Genomic DNA, 13900 nt, shown 5'->3' with positions numbered 1-13900 from the left:
GAATGAAGTCCGAAAATTCTACCAAAGAGTGAAGCATCAAACAGATGGCTTTGGTACAGGCACATCCTCCTGTAGAGACCAGCAAGGTAATCTGGTAACAGATACAGATAGCTTGCTCAGGATATGGAAGGAACATTTCTCCAATCTGCTGGTATTCAATAGTAGCGAAGACGATGATACCACAGATCCAATTCCAGAAGATGGTATAGAATGTATACCGCCCGGCCAAGATGATGTAAAAACAGCTATCAACCGGTTGAAGAATAATAAAGCAGCAGGAGCCGATAGATTACCAGCCGAGCTGTTTAAAACCGGAGGCGACGCGCTGTTAAGGTGTATGTATCAGCTAGTTAGCACCATCTGGCAGGAAGAACGCGTACCCGACGATTGGAACCTGAGTATCCTACGTCCCGTCCACAAGAAAGGAGATAAGACTGTATGCTCAAACTATAGGGGCATAAGTCTTCTCCCTATTGCCTATAAGATAGTGTCAGGGATATTGTGCGAACGACTAAAGCCAATGGTCAACGAAATAATTGGACCATACCAATGTGGCTTTAGACCTGGCAAGTGCACCATTGACCAGATATTTACCCTGCGGCAAATCCTAGAGAAGACCCAAGAGATGCAGATCGACACATTTCATCTTTTTGTCGATTATAAAGCAGCATTCGACAGTCCCCTCCGATCAAAGGTATTCCACGCAATGTCTGAATTTGGTATCCCCACAAAGCTCATTCGGCTTTGTAAGATGACATTAACTGATACTAGGTCCTCAGTTAAAATTGGAAAGAACCTCTCCGAAGAATTTTGTACCAAAAGAGGTTTCAGACAAAGAGACAGCCTTACGTGTGATCTTTCCAACATTTAGCTGGAAAAGGTAATACGAGATACAAATGTCAAAAGAAATGGCACAATTTACACCAATAGCCACATGTTATGCTGATGACATAGACATCATGGGACGATCAGTAAAGTAACTGATACCTTTATGAAGGTCGAAGCAGAATCTGCGAAAGTGGGTCTGGCGGTAAACGGCGATGGTGTCGACGCGCAAAGCGTCCATAGAGCTCGGACCAACCGTGGAAGTTGGTACCTACAATTTTGAGGTAGTTAAAGACTTCGTCTATCTCGGCACTACCATAAACACAACAAACAACATCAGTTGTGAAATAAGAAGAAGAATTGTATTGGCCAACAGATGCTACTATGGTCTAAGTAAGCAATTTAAAAACAAAGCCACATCTCGTCAAACAAAAATAACACTATACAAAACGCTGATACTACCCGTGCTAATGTATGGCTCCGAAGCATGGGTACTTGCGCAAGCAGATAAGGCAGTGCTTGGTGTGTTTGAGAGGAAAATTCTTCGAAAGATCTACGGGCCGATTTGCGTTGACGGCGTATGAATACATGTCCCGTGGCGGTGCGCGCAGAATCGGCAGGCCTAAGCTTCGATGGAGCAAACAAGTGGATGAAGAAATGGAAAGGCGCGGTATTCCAAAAAGTCAAGCGAAAATCAGAGAGGAATAGAGATCTTTTCTTAGTTCGGTCTATGGAACAAATGTTCTGTAATGGGCCAAATAAGTAAGTAAGTAATGAGAAGATTTAATTTTTGTATGGCAAATCTGGTCAGATTTGAGCAGATTAAGCAAATAAATCCTCAAGAAGTGAGGATAATCCCGCGTGCTATAATCCCGCAACAATATATATATATATATATATATATATATATATATATATATATATATATATGTGTGGTAGAAGGTAATTGTGAGTACTACGTGTGTAAAAAACTATCCGCGTATGGCCATGAAAACTTATAGAAACCAATTAGTAGATAGGGTGGCAATTAAAAATTTGGATATCTTTAAGTATTGAGCTGGACTGGGAGTGGGACTTGTCAATATGGCACAAGTCGCAATATTTGATAGTAATCTTATCAGAGTTGTACCAAGCATTGAAATGACGATTAGTTTTGACTGTCAGTTTTGCTAAAATAATCGGTTGCTTGCCAGTGTGTTTTTTGTCAGTCATTAGGCAACCGCAAAATATTTTGTGGTTTCTGGACAGTTTCACATTAATCGATATTTCCCAAAAATCGACAGTCAAAACTGATCGTGTGTAACCCGCTTTAGTTTTATTCCCGCACATCGAGAAAAAAATACTTGGTCGACGGTTTTCGTCACCAGAAAATGCTGTTAAAGTGTTCAAAAATAATATTTTGGAGGTGTCTCAAAAAAATTCCTCGACAATTGGTTTGAGTGTATAAATCTCCAACATTTTAAAAAATAGTAAAACCATTTTTGATGATAAATATTCGCGTTTTAATGCTTTGTTCAGAAACTAATAGTACTTACAACGAATTAAATATTTTTAAAACACTTCAACAATGTGTGTTACGGCGCATTTTGAATTTTTATAATTATATAGTATACCATAATTGAAATTCAATCAATCATCTGTCCAATTTGGGATTCGACGTTGTATGGGCAGGGCAGAGATATGATTGAGCCTGTAAGAAGGTGTGAAAAATAATAGAGCCAACTCAAGTTGACAAGAACAAATTGTAAAGCATTAAAATTAAAATCTATGTAAAAACGTTTATCTTCTTTCATTAAACTTTGTTTTTTATGAAAAAAAATCGCCAAATTGGCAATATTGTTTTAACATAATAAATGAGGGGAATGATCTCACTGTTAACTGTTTGCAGCAAAGAGCTACTAACAGAGACTGTGCAAATGAGAGAGAGAGAACATCTATTTCACTCAGTAAATGTTACTGGCAAAAAACAGATCGGTGAAGTAAAGATTTTTTCTTGAAAATATTTCAAGAAATAGTAACATACGACGGGTGGAATTTGTGAGATCGTATAGAAAAATAACACGGTCGCATGAAGTGATTAACAATATAAATAGTAATTGGAGAAAATTAAATTATAACAAAATTCAAAGTACTTGAATTAAGGCGGAAAATAAATAAACAAAATAAGAAGGAATGGAAAAACGGAAAACAAATTGCAATTTGATAAATAAAAATCAAAGAAAATTTAATGAGACAGACGACATGTGTGAGAAGAGTATTGCTAAAGAGGTTAAAACATAGTGAATAATAACAGCAACAACAACACACAGGCATAAAAAAACAAATGTGCCCCAACCCCAAAAAATGTGGGCCGATATAAAAAACCCAATCAAATAAAAACAAAAATGAATTTAAAATTAAAAAATATTAAAAGTGGAAAATAATATTAAAAAAATACAACAATACGCACGCACTCATACTCGCCGCAGTATTTATCATTATCGAACAAAGAAGAAAGAAAATCCAAACAAAGTTCAATTGTGTGTAAAATTTAATAATAATAAAAATAAACAAAAGTCCAACTTTTTTTGAGTTTTCTATATTTTTTGCATTTTATTTTGTTGTTATGTGAGACAAAATAACCAACAACTGTTAAGAAGTTCAGCAGTTTGACACTCAAAACCACTTTTACAAAGTCAAGTCGGCATCGAACACAACATAACAAAAATCAACTGCAACAACAACATCAAGAGTAATATTGAAATTTGGATTAATTTTTTATTTGGCATAAAAATTTATGAAGACAAGAGGCAAAAAAACAACACATTTTTAATTTATTTATTAAAAAGGTATGAGTAATAATTTGTCCATTCATAGCTTTGAGAACTATATTTTTAAATGGGAAAAGTGTGTAAAAAGAAAATAATTTTATATAGTTAACATATGTTTTATTTTAATACGTACTATGTACACAGTATGATGTCCGTATGTATGCGCCTACAGTGTTGGGGAAAAATCTACATGCATTTCTTTATATAATTAAATACCTCTTATTGGTATCTAATTTGGCATAAGACGGGCTTACGAGCGACCTCCCGATTCTTCAGAAATTTTTATAACATCGTTGTCCCAAATACAACTATATTCATTTCTTCCTATGGAAAGTATGGCCTTCCAGAGATATAAGCTAAAAACACATCCAACGTTTGAGTAAAGTTTTGTGTTGGGCGTCGAGGAAAAAACAACAACAACAGGGCGACGCCGACACCAAAGTCCAGCGTGGATCTCTTTGCCGGCATGGATCTCCCAAAATTGTTTGAGAAGATGGTTACTAAACTACTGTCTTTTCAAGTTTCTTCTATTCTGTCAAATCGTCAATATGGTTTCCGGAAAAGTCGGTCTACCATAACAAATTTGCTTGAACTTACTTCAATTGTAAATGAAGCCTTCAGAAATAGTTGCCAAACAGATTGTATTTACACCATAGACTAATGAATCGTATAGACAGAGAAAATTGTAGTGTGCTTGTTTGTTGTAGGTGTCGCTCTTACAACCAATATGCTGTGTGTTCACTCAATTGCATTTTATGTTTGGGTAAATTGCAAGATTTTGTTGATTTTTTTTATTTGAGGATGTAGATCCGGCCAATATTACGCACATATTGTCTTTTACCATCATAAATAGTTTAAAAATGCATAGTAAGTCCCAATTTACATTGGGCGAGTTTACTTGCGGCAATTGTCATTTTGTAGGAGAGAGAGGTGAGGCATATGGTAACCCTTTGCCTCTCAGCACCCTCTCTCATCTACAAACTGACAATTGCCGCAAGTAAACTCGCCTAATGTAAATAGGGACTTATTGCCATTTTAAAAATTGAGTATCCTGTAATCTGACTCAATTCTCATTGTGTGAGAGAATTTAGGTGAGAGGATTTCTCAGTCTATTCTTTTGTTAGTCTATGATTTACACTGATTTTAGTAAGGCTTTTGACAAAGTAAATCACGAAATACTGTTAATCAAATTAAAATCTATTGGGTTTTCAAATTCATTATTGAAATGGATTAAATCTTATCTATGTGATAGAGAGCAAATGGTTAAATTTGGTGCTGCAATCTCGAATAAAATAAATGTCACATCTGGGGTTCCACAAGGGAGCCATCTTGGACCGGTATTATTTACATTGTTTATAAATGGCCTGCCAAATGTTATACAAAACTCTAATGTTCTTATGTTTGCCGACGATGTCAAAATATTCAGTTCTTTTAGTGATGCATCGAGTCAATATCTTCTTCAATCTGATTTAGACCGTTTTTGCCGTTGGTGCAATACAAATTTGTTAGAGCTAAATGTCCTTAAATACAAACACATGTCATTCTATAGACTAATGAAAATTTACACTCATTATTTAAATGAGCAGAATGTTGAACATGTTGACTCTATTAATGATTTGGGAATCCTTTTAGATAATCGTCTCAATTTCAAACAACACATATCTAAGTAGAGGGGTAATGGCGGTTCCAGATCACAAAAGCGCCTTTTTTGCCTATTCGGCCCACTGTGCAGGCTGTGTGTGTGTGTGTGTGTGTGTGTGTGTGAGTGTGTGTGAGAGAGAGAGAGAGAGTGTGTGTGTGAGAGAGAGAGAGTGTGTGTGTGTGTGAGAGAGAGAGTGTGTGTGTGTGTGAGAGAGAGTACAAGAGAGAGAGAGATCACTAGATCGAGAGAGTATTTGGAGAGATCTTAAATGTAAACATAGCTTAAATATATACAAAATATTAGGGTGTCTCAAAAATATTACCTCCAAAAATATTAGGGTTGCCACATTTACCGCTTAAATTAAAAAAAATTACGTTGAATCATGAAATATGGGGTCCCCAATGTGAGAGTTAGCATAAAGACCAGCCCTAAGAAGCAATTCTTACCCGAACAGCCCTATTGTGCGAGAGAGTTTTATTCAAACAAATGTATGGCATTAGAGAACATATGAGAAAACTAAAATAAGAGAGAGAGAGTAAACTAATAGACGGTTATACGTTTACCCATTTACATGCATGTATCTCCAGATAGTTAGGATAAAGACCAGCCAAAAGATGCAATTTTTGTCGATTTGAACCACTGTGCGAGTCAGTTGGAATTAAACAACTGATTGAGTGGAGTATATCTAGAGGACCACATTTAACCTGTATATGTGTGGGAGGGAGCCAGATCTTGATTTCGGGAGAGAGCCACATTTAACCTGTATATGTGTGGGAGGGAGCCAGACCTTGATTTCAGGAGAGAAACACATTTATCCTGTATATGTGTGGGAGGGAGCCAGACCTTGATTTCAGGAGAGAAACACATTTAACCTGTATATGTGTGGGAGGAAGCCAGACCGAGAAGTTGAGAGAGAACCACATTTGATCGCTAATGTAAACAAAATACATTTCAATATATGTCTATCCGTAAGCATGTCGAGTCATGATCGTAATCAAAGTGGATTTTTCCGTCCGTCCGCCAGTCCCTCTGTGAGCATGTTCAATCATGTTCATAACTTAACATATGTATGCCCAATTAATTTCACAATATTGTGAAATTCATGTTTTAGCATACTACAGTTTTCGTATAAAAAGCAAATAATCTTAAATAAGCTTCAATGTATACCCAATTAATTTCACAAGTTTGTGAAATTATTGATGATGGTCAGGTTTGTTCGTCTTTTGAATTTCATAATGCTATGAGTTGAGATGAATGTCAGAGTTTCTCATATTGCAACAAAAACCCAAGAATAAACATTAAGTGACCATGAAATGATTCGTACAAATTCTCTCCTTTGTTATATTCCATGTTAGCGTACTGGTGATCGATACATTGACCAAAAATTTGATTTTTTGTCACCGAGCATTTAGGCAATTTGTTTACATTTAGACAAATGTAAACAAATCTGCAGTATTCAATGCTGCAAGAATATTTCTTTGTTCGTAGGAAATCTTTCCCTTTGTGGGTATTACCCAGTTTGAGTCTGCAATGCATGTGTTTATGTTGACCATCAGGTGGTGGGGGGGGGATAGGGGGTCAAGTGTGATGTGGAGGGGTATGGTTGAGGGCGGATTTTGATTCTGGAATACAATCAATACTTTGATTCATCCAAATAATTATATATTGATGGGAATTGTTGAGAACATCATCAGTACTTAACAAGTCACGGATTATTCAACATCGCATTCCAAAATTCTAATTGCTATAAAAATGGCTCCCCATATTTGTAATTATTGTGGAAATTCTTTCAATGTTAAACGCGAATTTTTTAAACACGTAAAATTGCATTGTAAAGATTGTGGACAATTGTTTGGCGATGCCAGTCAATTAAAATTTCACCAATTGTCACCACATACTAATCAACAAAAACAACAAGAACAACCAACTGTATCGCAGATGAATGCACCTAAAATAGACAAAATTAATCGGGCCGATAAGCTATGTGCAGAGTGTAACGTTACAGTGAAGAATATGATATCTCATATTCGAAGTGAGAATCATCGCAGTGTTGTTAGAAAAAATCCGTAATAAAAAAATATACAATAGATACATATAGAGAATGCTTATATGATAAAAAGGTTTTGTATGACACAATGTATACATTTAGGTCAAGACAGCATACTATAACCACAGACAAAATTACAAAAATATCTCTAAGCCATCACGACGACAAACGTTTTATAAGAGAAGATGGTATAAGTACATATGCTTGGGGCCACTATAAACTAAACAATATAAATGAGGATTTAAACACGGATAATTTAGATTCACCTGTCCCAATGGACATTGATTAAAATGTAAATATATTAAATTAAGGAATAAAAATAAATTAAGGAATAAAATCTAATGTATAAATATTGGTTACTAATTGCCTTACTGCTAGTATTTAAACATATTATCATTAAAATTTCAGCATTATTTTCATGTTACTTTTTAGAAATTACACATGGTATTTGTACTAATCTTTTTTATCAATGTTTTACTAAATAACAATATATTATTAATAATAATACTAACTTTACACATAAAAACCATTATTTTTACTAATTATCTATGTACTATTACAAACTACATACATTTATAACGTTTTTTGAAAAAATAAAACAATACTTTTTATAATTGAAATTACAAAACAATGTGTTTTATTTTATTATTGAGTTTACATGATATAATGGTAAGTATGCAAAGAACTTATACTATTTTTCGAACGATTCCAGTCAATGGAACATACTCCACCAGACGATCATGGATAATTAAGCAATATGCTGAGGTATTTTGAGGAATTGGTGTATTGGTTTCAAATTGAATTTTTAAATCGATGGGTCCATTCTTCACAGTTTCGTTTTGATTACTGATATCAATAACAGCAATTGGGTTGTCTTTAAAACTTGCATATGTGAGAAGTGGTTGTGGTTCCCTCATATAATACGATTGTTGAAACTTGGCATACATGTCATAGAGTACTGCATAACGATTTTCTCCAAACTTTAGATTCAAATCATCATATGGATAAGTTTCAGAGTTCAAGTGAACTTTAATGTTTTGAAGTTCACAGTGTTGTAGCTTGTTGTCTCTTTCAAATATCAAAGCAACGTATCGAGGTCTTTCATGATTGGCAGACAATTTAACACTCCAGCTGTGTTGTCTTCCACCAGCAAAAGTTGGATTAAAGTAGCAATCCCAGCTGCGGAAAGCTATCGGTAAAGTTTTTCCATCCTTGATTGTTTTCAAGAAATTGATTTTTCTATAGTCTGACAAATGAATGTGTTGTACTTTCCAAACAATGTTTGTAATGGTGAGTTGAATTTCTTCGTTTTCAGTAGTTGAATAACATGCATTTTTATCGTTGGCGCTTCTCAAGAGAATCAGGTCATGTTTACTGTTGCAAATTACTTTATTAAAGTCCTCTGCAAAGCCCAGTAGACGATTCAAGGGAACACAAAAATTGAATGAGCTTGTATTAACGTCACCATCTGGAGCCCATCCTGCATTACTCATAACCTTGCTTTCGGATTCACTTAGAGAAATCCAATTTTTAACTTTTGTTGTGGTACCCAGATAACGAGTACGATCAATTTCAATTCCATTTAGTTCATAGCGAATTTCATCAAACATGTAACCCACACAGTTATTCCTTAGTTTAGCATTCTGCGAAACACCCCCCTTTGAGTTTTTCAAATTTCCTTCAATGTATAGATAGCTCTCCGATGGTAGTATGTAAAGATCTTGATTTTGTATACTTATACGAATTTCATCGTTATTTTTAAATGATTGAATATATGGAACATAGCTATGGTAGTCTCTCTTCACAATATTCTCGTCAGAGAGTGGGCGCTCATTAATATCGAGTATTTCAGACATTTGGTTTGACTTTTAATTTTATAAGCTTTAAAAATTCTTTATTTTCCTTGCTGAGAGGAGGTCTTGACGGTTTGGCGCCTTGATGATGAATGTGTTTTGGTGTTTGTTTATGGGTGTATTTATTGTAAATAATCATGGCTGTCTGGGTCTTATATGAATTCGTAGCGTAATTTCTTCTCCTCTAAAGTTTATCAAGCGGCCTTCTTGATCTAATATGAGTATCTCCAGATGACTTATTTCTTTGACGTTCACCGGCAAATAAATGAGATTCATCGGTCTCTCTGCCAATTTATAGCCTGGAGGGACGTCAAGAGCGAATTCGTGCAGAATATGAGCAGGCGACCCATTCATGAATGAGCCGGTAACAATATTGCAATGTATTTGTATGGCATTAACCTTTAAAATGTTAACTGGAAGGTTTGAAATGTGCTTTTTGCCAGGTTCCAAAACTTTTCCGGTGAAACCAAAGAGTTTTGCAATGGATTTTTCTTTATCAAAGTATATGGGATCATGAGAGGATAAGATCTCTATCTGTAGCGTATTATTGTTGGCTTTAATCTCAATAGATCTGTTAATGTGGATTGCTCTATACTGTGTCTCCAAGTAGTGAGCAATGTCTTGTAGTTCATATGATCCTATGGGTATCTTTATAATTTTGTCTCCGATATGGAAGAGATTGTTATCATTGTCCACATTTGGAATGGAATTGTAGGATTGAAAATCTATTAAACAGCACTCATAACTACCCTCTCCCAATTCAATAGGAGGTGAATAGTTTGAGTGTAAAATTGATGATTTACCCGTCAAAGTAAACGTTGTTGACATTGTAAGATTCTTTCTAGTAATAAGTAAAACATCAAATATACATATGTTTATATAAGGGTTTTATTTATTTTATTAAAATTATTTAAATGTGTTAAGTTTACAATACATTTGTCTTATCTATCCAGGAATTATGCTTGTTTGAAAATCCCAGCCATTTAACAAAGACTTTATCACCCTTTGTTTTTAATATTTTTTCTACTAAGTATGTGTTGGGATATTTTGTGGGTAAAAGTTCTTCTTTATAGAAACATCCATGTATGGGATTTCCTTCGTAGTCTTCTAGTAAATAAGTAGCAGGGTTGGTTAATCGTATTCCTCTTATTTTGAATATTTCTGTAGTCCAATTTGGTGTATACCCCTTTTCAAATTGATGTTTATATTTGCTGATCCGTACATGATCACCAGCACGAAGATTTTGCCTCTTAAAGATTTTTATGTGGTTATATACAGTTTTTAACAACATCTGCTCATTCGATGAGTTTACTTGAATAGGTGCCATTTTTATTGTTCGATGACGAGTTTTGTTGTATTGATCAACCAGGTCTCTATAAATATCAATCCATTGATAATTTCCATTGAAGCTAAACTCCTTCCACATCATGCCCTTTAAAGTTCTATTGAAGCGTTCAACAATTGAGGCTTTCAAGACACTGTATGTAGAGTAGTGGTTTATTGAATGTTTCTGCATTAATTTTTTAAATTCCTTGTTGAAAAATTCTTTTCCATCATCGGTTTGCAAATTCTTTGGAATTCTTCCATCTTTCAAAATTTTTTCAAATGCTCTATATACTTCTGTTGCTGTTTTTGTTTTAAGTGCTTCGCACCAGGCAAATTTCGAAAAGGTGTCGATAACAGTAAGCATAAATCTATATCCCCTGTTTGTTTTGGAATAGTTGCCCATTTCAACTAAATCAGCTTGCCAAAGATCATCGATCCCCTTTGTAATAACCCTTCGTCTTTTAAAATTTCTTCGTGCTTGAGAGTGGAGTTCGTTCACCAATCCTCGCTTTTCCATTATTCAAGTTTTGGGGGATATATTAGAGCAATTGAGTTGAATGGAGGTTGAGATAAGACTTTAAAAATTTCCTTATGTGATTGTTTGAGATGGGATATTTCTTCTCTTAGTTGAGTACACTCCTGAATGATATTTTGGTTTAATACTTCTTGTATGTGCTTGATTTGTGAATGTATGTATGCTTGGTTGACCGCATCCGTTCCTTCTGTTGGGGGTGCAACGTTCCTAATTTTTTTATTTTGCACGTCAAGGTTGTTATCTTCGTCAATATTAATTCCCAGTATTCTCGAAACATTTTCTCTTACTTCTATTGAGTGGGTTTTTGGATTATAATGATGACCAAACTTGTCAACAGTCATAGGTTGATTGTTTCCTTTAAAGTTTACTTAATAGATTATGTTGCCTTCTCGCAGTTCTTCGATAATGGAAACAATCTCATTAGTATGATTATTGTTTCCGGCTTGTTGTGACGCCATCAACAGCTTTAATCGTTCTACCAACTCGTTGGGATCGTCCCAGTATATATAGTTGGGTTTACTTGGACTTAGTGTCATTAAGCCTTTGCCACTGTGAGTATCCCCCATTAACTTTTTAATTATCCGCTTATATTTTTGTCCTTTGTTCCCCTTGATTCTACCATTAGGGTCATAGTTTATTTTAAATGCATTTGAGTCCAACAAGATTGTTTTATATATGTCGAGTTCTGTAGGATCATATTTTTTGGGGTTTTGATAAAATAAGAGTTCAAACAGTCCTGGTGTAAATGCCCAATTTTTATTTCCAATCGTAATCTTTTCATCGCTGATTTTCAGTGGTTTATCTCCAAACATCCATTCACCATTTTCATCTTTATGCGGTCCATATACTGTATCTAGTTTTTTATTTTTCTTCAAGAGTGTTAGACTAATAGGATCGTCTTCATCATCCTCATTTTCTGAATAAAATGTGTCATCTTTCGAGGTGTTGTAAGTATCATCATTTTGTGAATAATCTCCTTTATCCTCTTTCCCCTCCAATATACTTGGTTCAAGCTTAATCTCCGGTTTATATTTTTTAAAGGGTGTACTTGCGACAAAAGATTCTCTAAATGAATCCATATTCTCCTTCTTGGGTGCAATCATTTTGGTTGCATTCTCAGTTGAAAGCTTTAGTAGTTTGTTTATGGGTTCTGTTAATGGTTTAAAAGTGTTTGTCAATTCAGTAGTTTTAGCATCTTCGCCCATTTTAATGCTTTGAAATTTTCTTTTCAAAACATTTTTGGACTTTACAAGTCGTTTCAACATTGCTTCCTCCATGGTTGCAGGTGTACTAATGTAAATATACTATATAACATCTTTTAAATAATATTATGGTTGAATAAATGTATGAAAGCCTTTCCGATATCTCCCAGAGTGAATTTCATCATCTTTAGAAATCGTCAGAAATCCATACTTTTCTTTCCAGCATTCATGACACATGTCTTTGAAGATATCAAAACTCATGTCACATCCAACATGATCGTTGTATATGTGTCTTAAATTCAGATCGTCTTGTTTAAACATGATTATCATATTGGCATTATCACGCAACAAATGCTTTGGGATACGGGTGTATGTTTGACATAAGTAAAATGAGTCAACATTCTTATGTCGTCCCATACTAAAGTAGTTTTTAATATTGTTTTGTTTATCACACGCTACATCGTCAAAAATCATGATTGAGTTTGGTTTTATTTCATCTGGTTGTATAACATCATCATTATTGGTGAATGTAAACAACCCCATCCCTTTTACAGAGGAAATCAGTTTCTTTAGGTACTCATATGACGGTTGATATAGCGATTTTGAATAAATGTAAACATTTTCAAATTTTAATCCATTTGGGCTTTCAATCAAACTAAGCATAACATTCGTCTTTCCACAGTTTGATGGACCCACTATTAATGCTCGTATAGTATTGGGTAACAAAGTACTATGTCGAGGGGTTTTCTTTTGTATAAAGTCCCCATTTCGTACTGTAATTTTAGCTTGTTGCTCAACTAATCTCATGTTTACAACTAATGACTAGTATAAGAACACATGACTATTTATAATATATATAATCAATTTACATATATATTTTGTTTAGCACGTGTGAAAAAGTATAAAATGATTGTTTACAACGCAAAACGATTTATTAGAAAGAAAGCCGTTAAAGGAGGAGGACTTGTAAATAAGTTGATAAACTCTCTTCCAGTCGAACTTCATCTACCAGGTTATCAATTTTGTGGCCCAGGTACAAAGCTAAGAAAACGTATACAAAGAGGAGATCAAGGTGTTAATCCACTGGATGCTGCCTGTAGAAAACACGATATTGCTTATTCACAGAACAAAGATATTGAACAACGACATATTGCTGATCGTGAACTAACTGAACGAGCTTGGGAACGAGTAAAATCAAAGGATAGTAGCATTGGAGAAAAAATAAACGCATATCTTGTAACTAATATAATGAAGACAAAGACAAAGCTTGGAATGGGGATGGGTAATAAGAAACCCAAACAAATACTTGGTCAACAAATATTTAAAAATGCTATAAAGAATGCAACAGATTCCCTTAAAAGCGTTAAACCAACTGATATTAATGCTGCCATCAAAATAGCAAGGAAAGAAATACAAAAGACATTCCGAGGAAAAAAGTCAAAGGTGGTCATACCAAGAGTAATAAGGGTATCCAAAAGGGGAGGATTTCTTCCTCTCATACCTATTCTAACTGGGTTGGGAGCGTTGGGTGCATTAGCTTCGGGCAGTTCAGCGATAACCAATGCAGTTTTGAATGCTAAAAAAGCTAAACAAGAGTTGCAAGAGCAAACCAGACACAACAAAACCATAGAAGCTATAGCTATGGGTAAAGGTCTCTATC

The 13900-nt window shown here is 34.7% G+C and overlaps 1 protein-coding gene across 1 annotated transcript in view; it reads left to right on the top strand.

The window, feature by feature from the left end:
- Window positions 1-2803: 2803 nt before the first annotated feature.
- pes (peste) overlaps window positions 2804-13900 on the top strand; it is an 87052-nt gene continuing 75955 nt past the window's right edge. Inside the window, exon 1 of the mRNA XM_073971287.1 lies at window positions 2804-3653. The gene's annotated coding sequence lies outside the window, so the exon portion shown is untranslated. The remainder of the gene's footprint in view (window positions 3654-13900) is intronic.

Source organism: Musca autumnalis, unplaced genomic scaffold (genome assembly GCF_047663935.1).
Source record: "Musca autumnalis isolate F117 unplaced genomic scaffold, ASM4766393v1 scaffold_2, whole genome shotgun sequence".
In the NCBI taxonomy this organism is placed as follows: Eukaryota; Metazoa; Arthropoda; class Insecta; order Diptera; family Muscidae; genus Musca; species Musca autumnalis.
The sequence above is the reverse complement of the archived record's forward strand: the minus strand, read 5'-3'. Positions and strand labels throughout refer to the sequence as shown.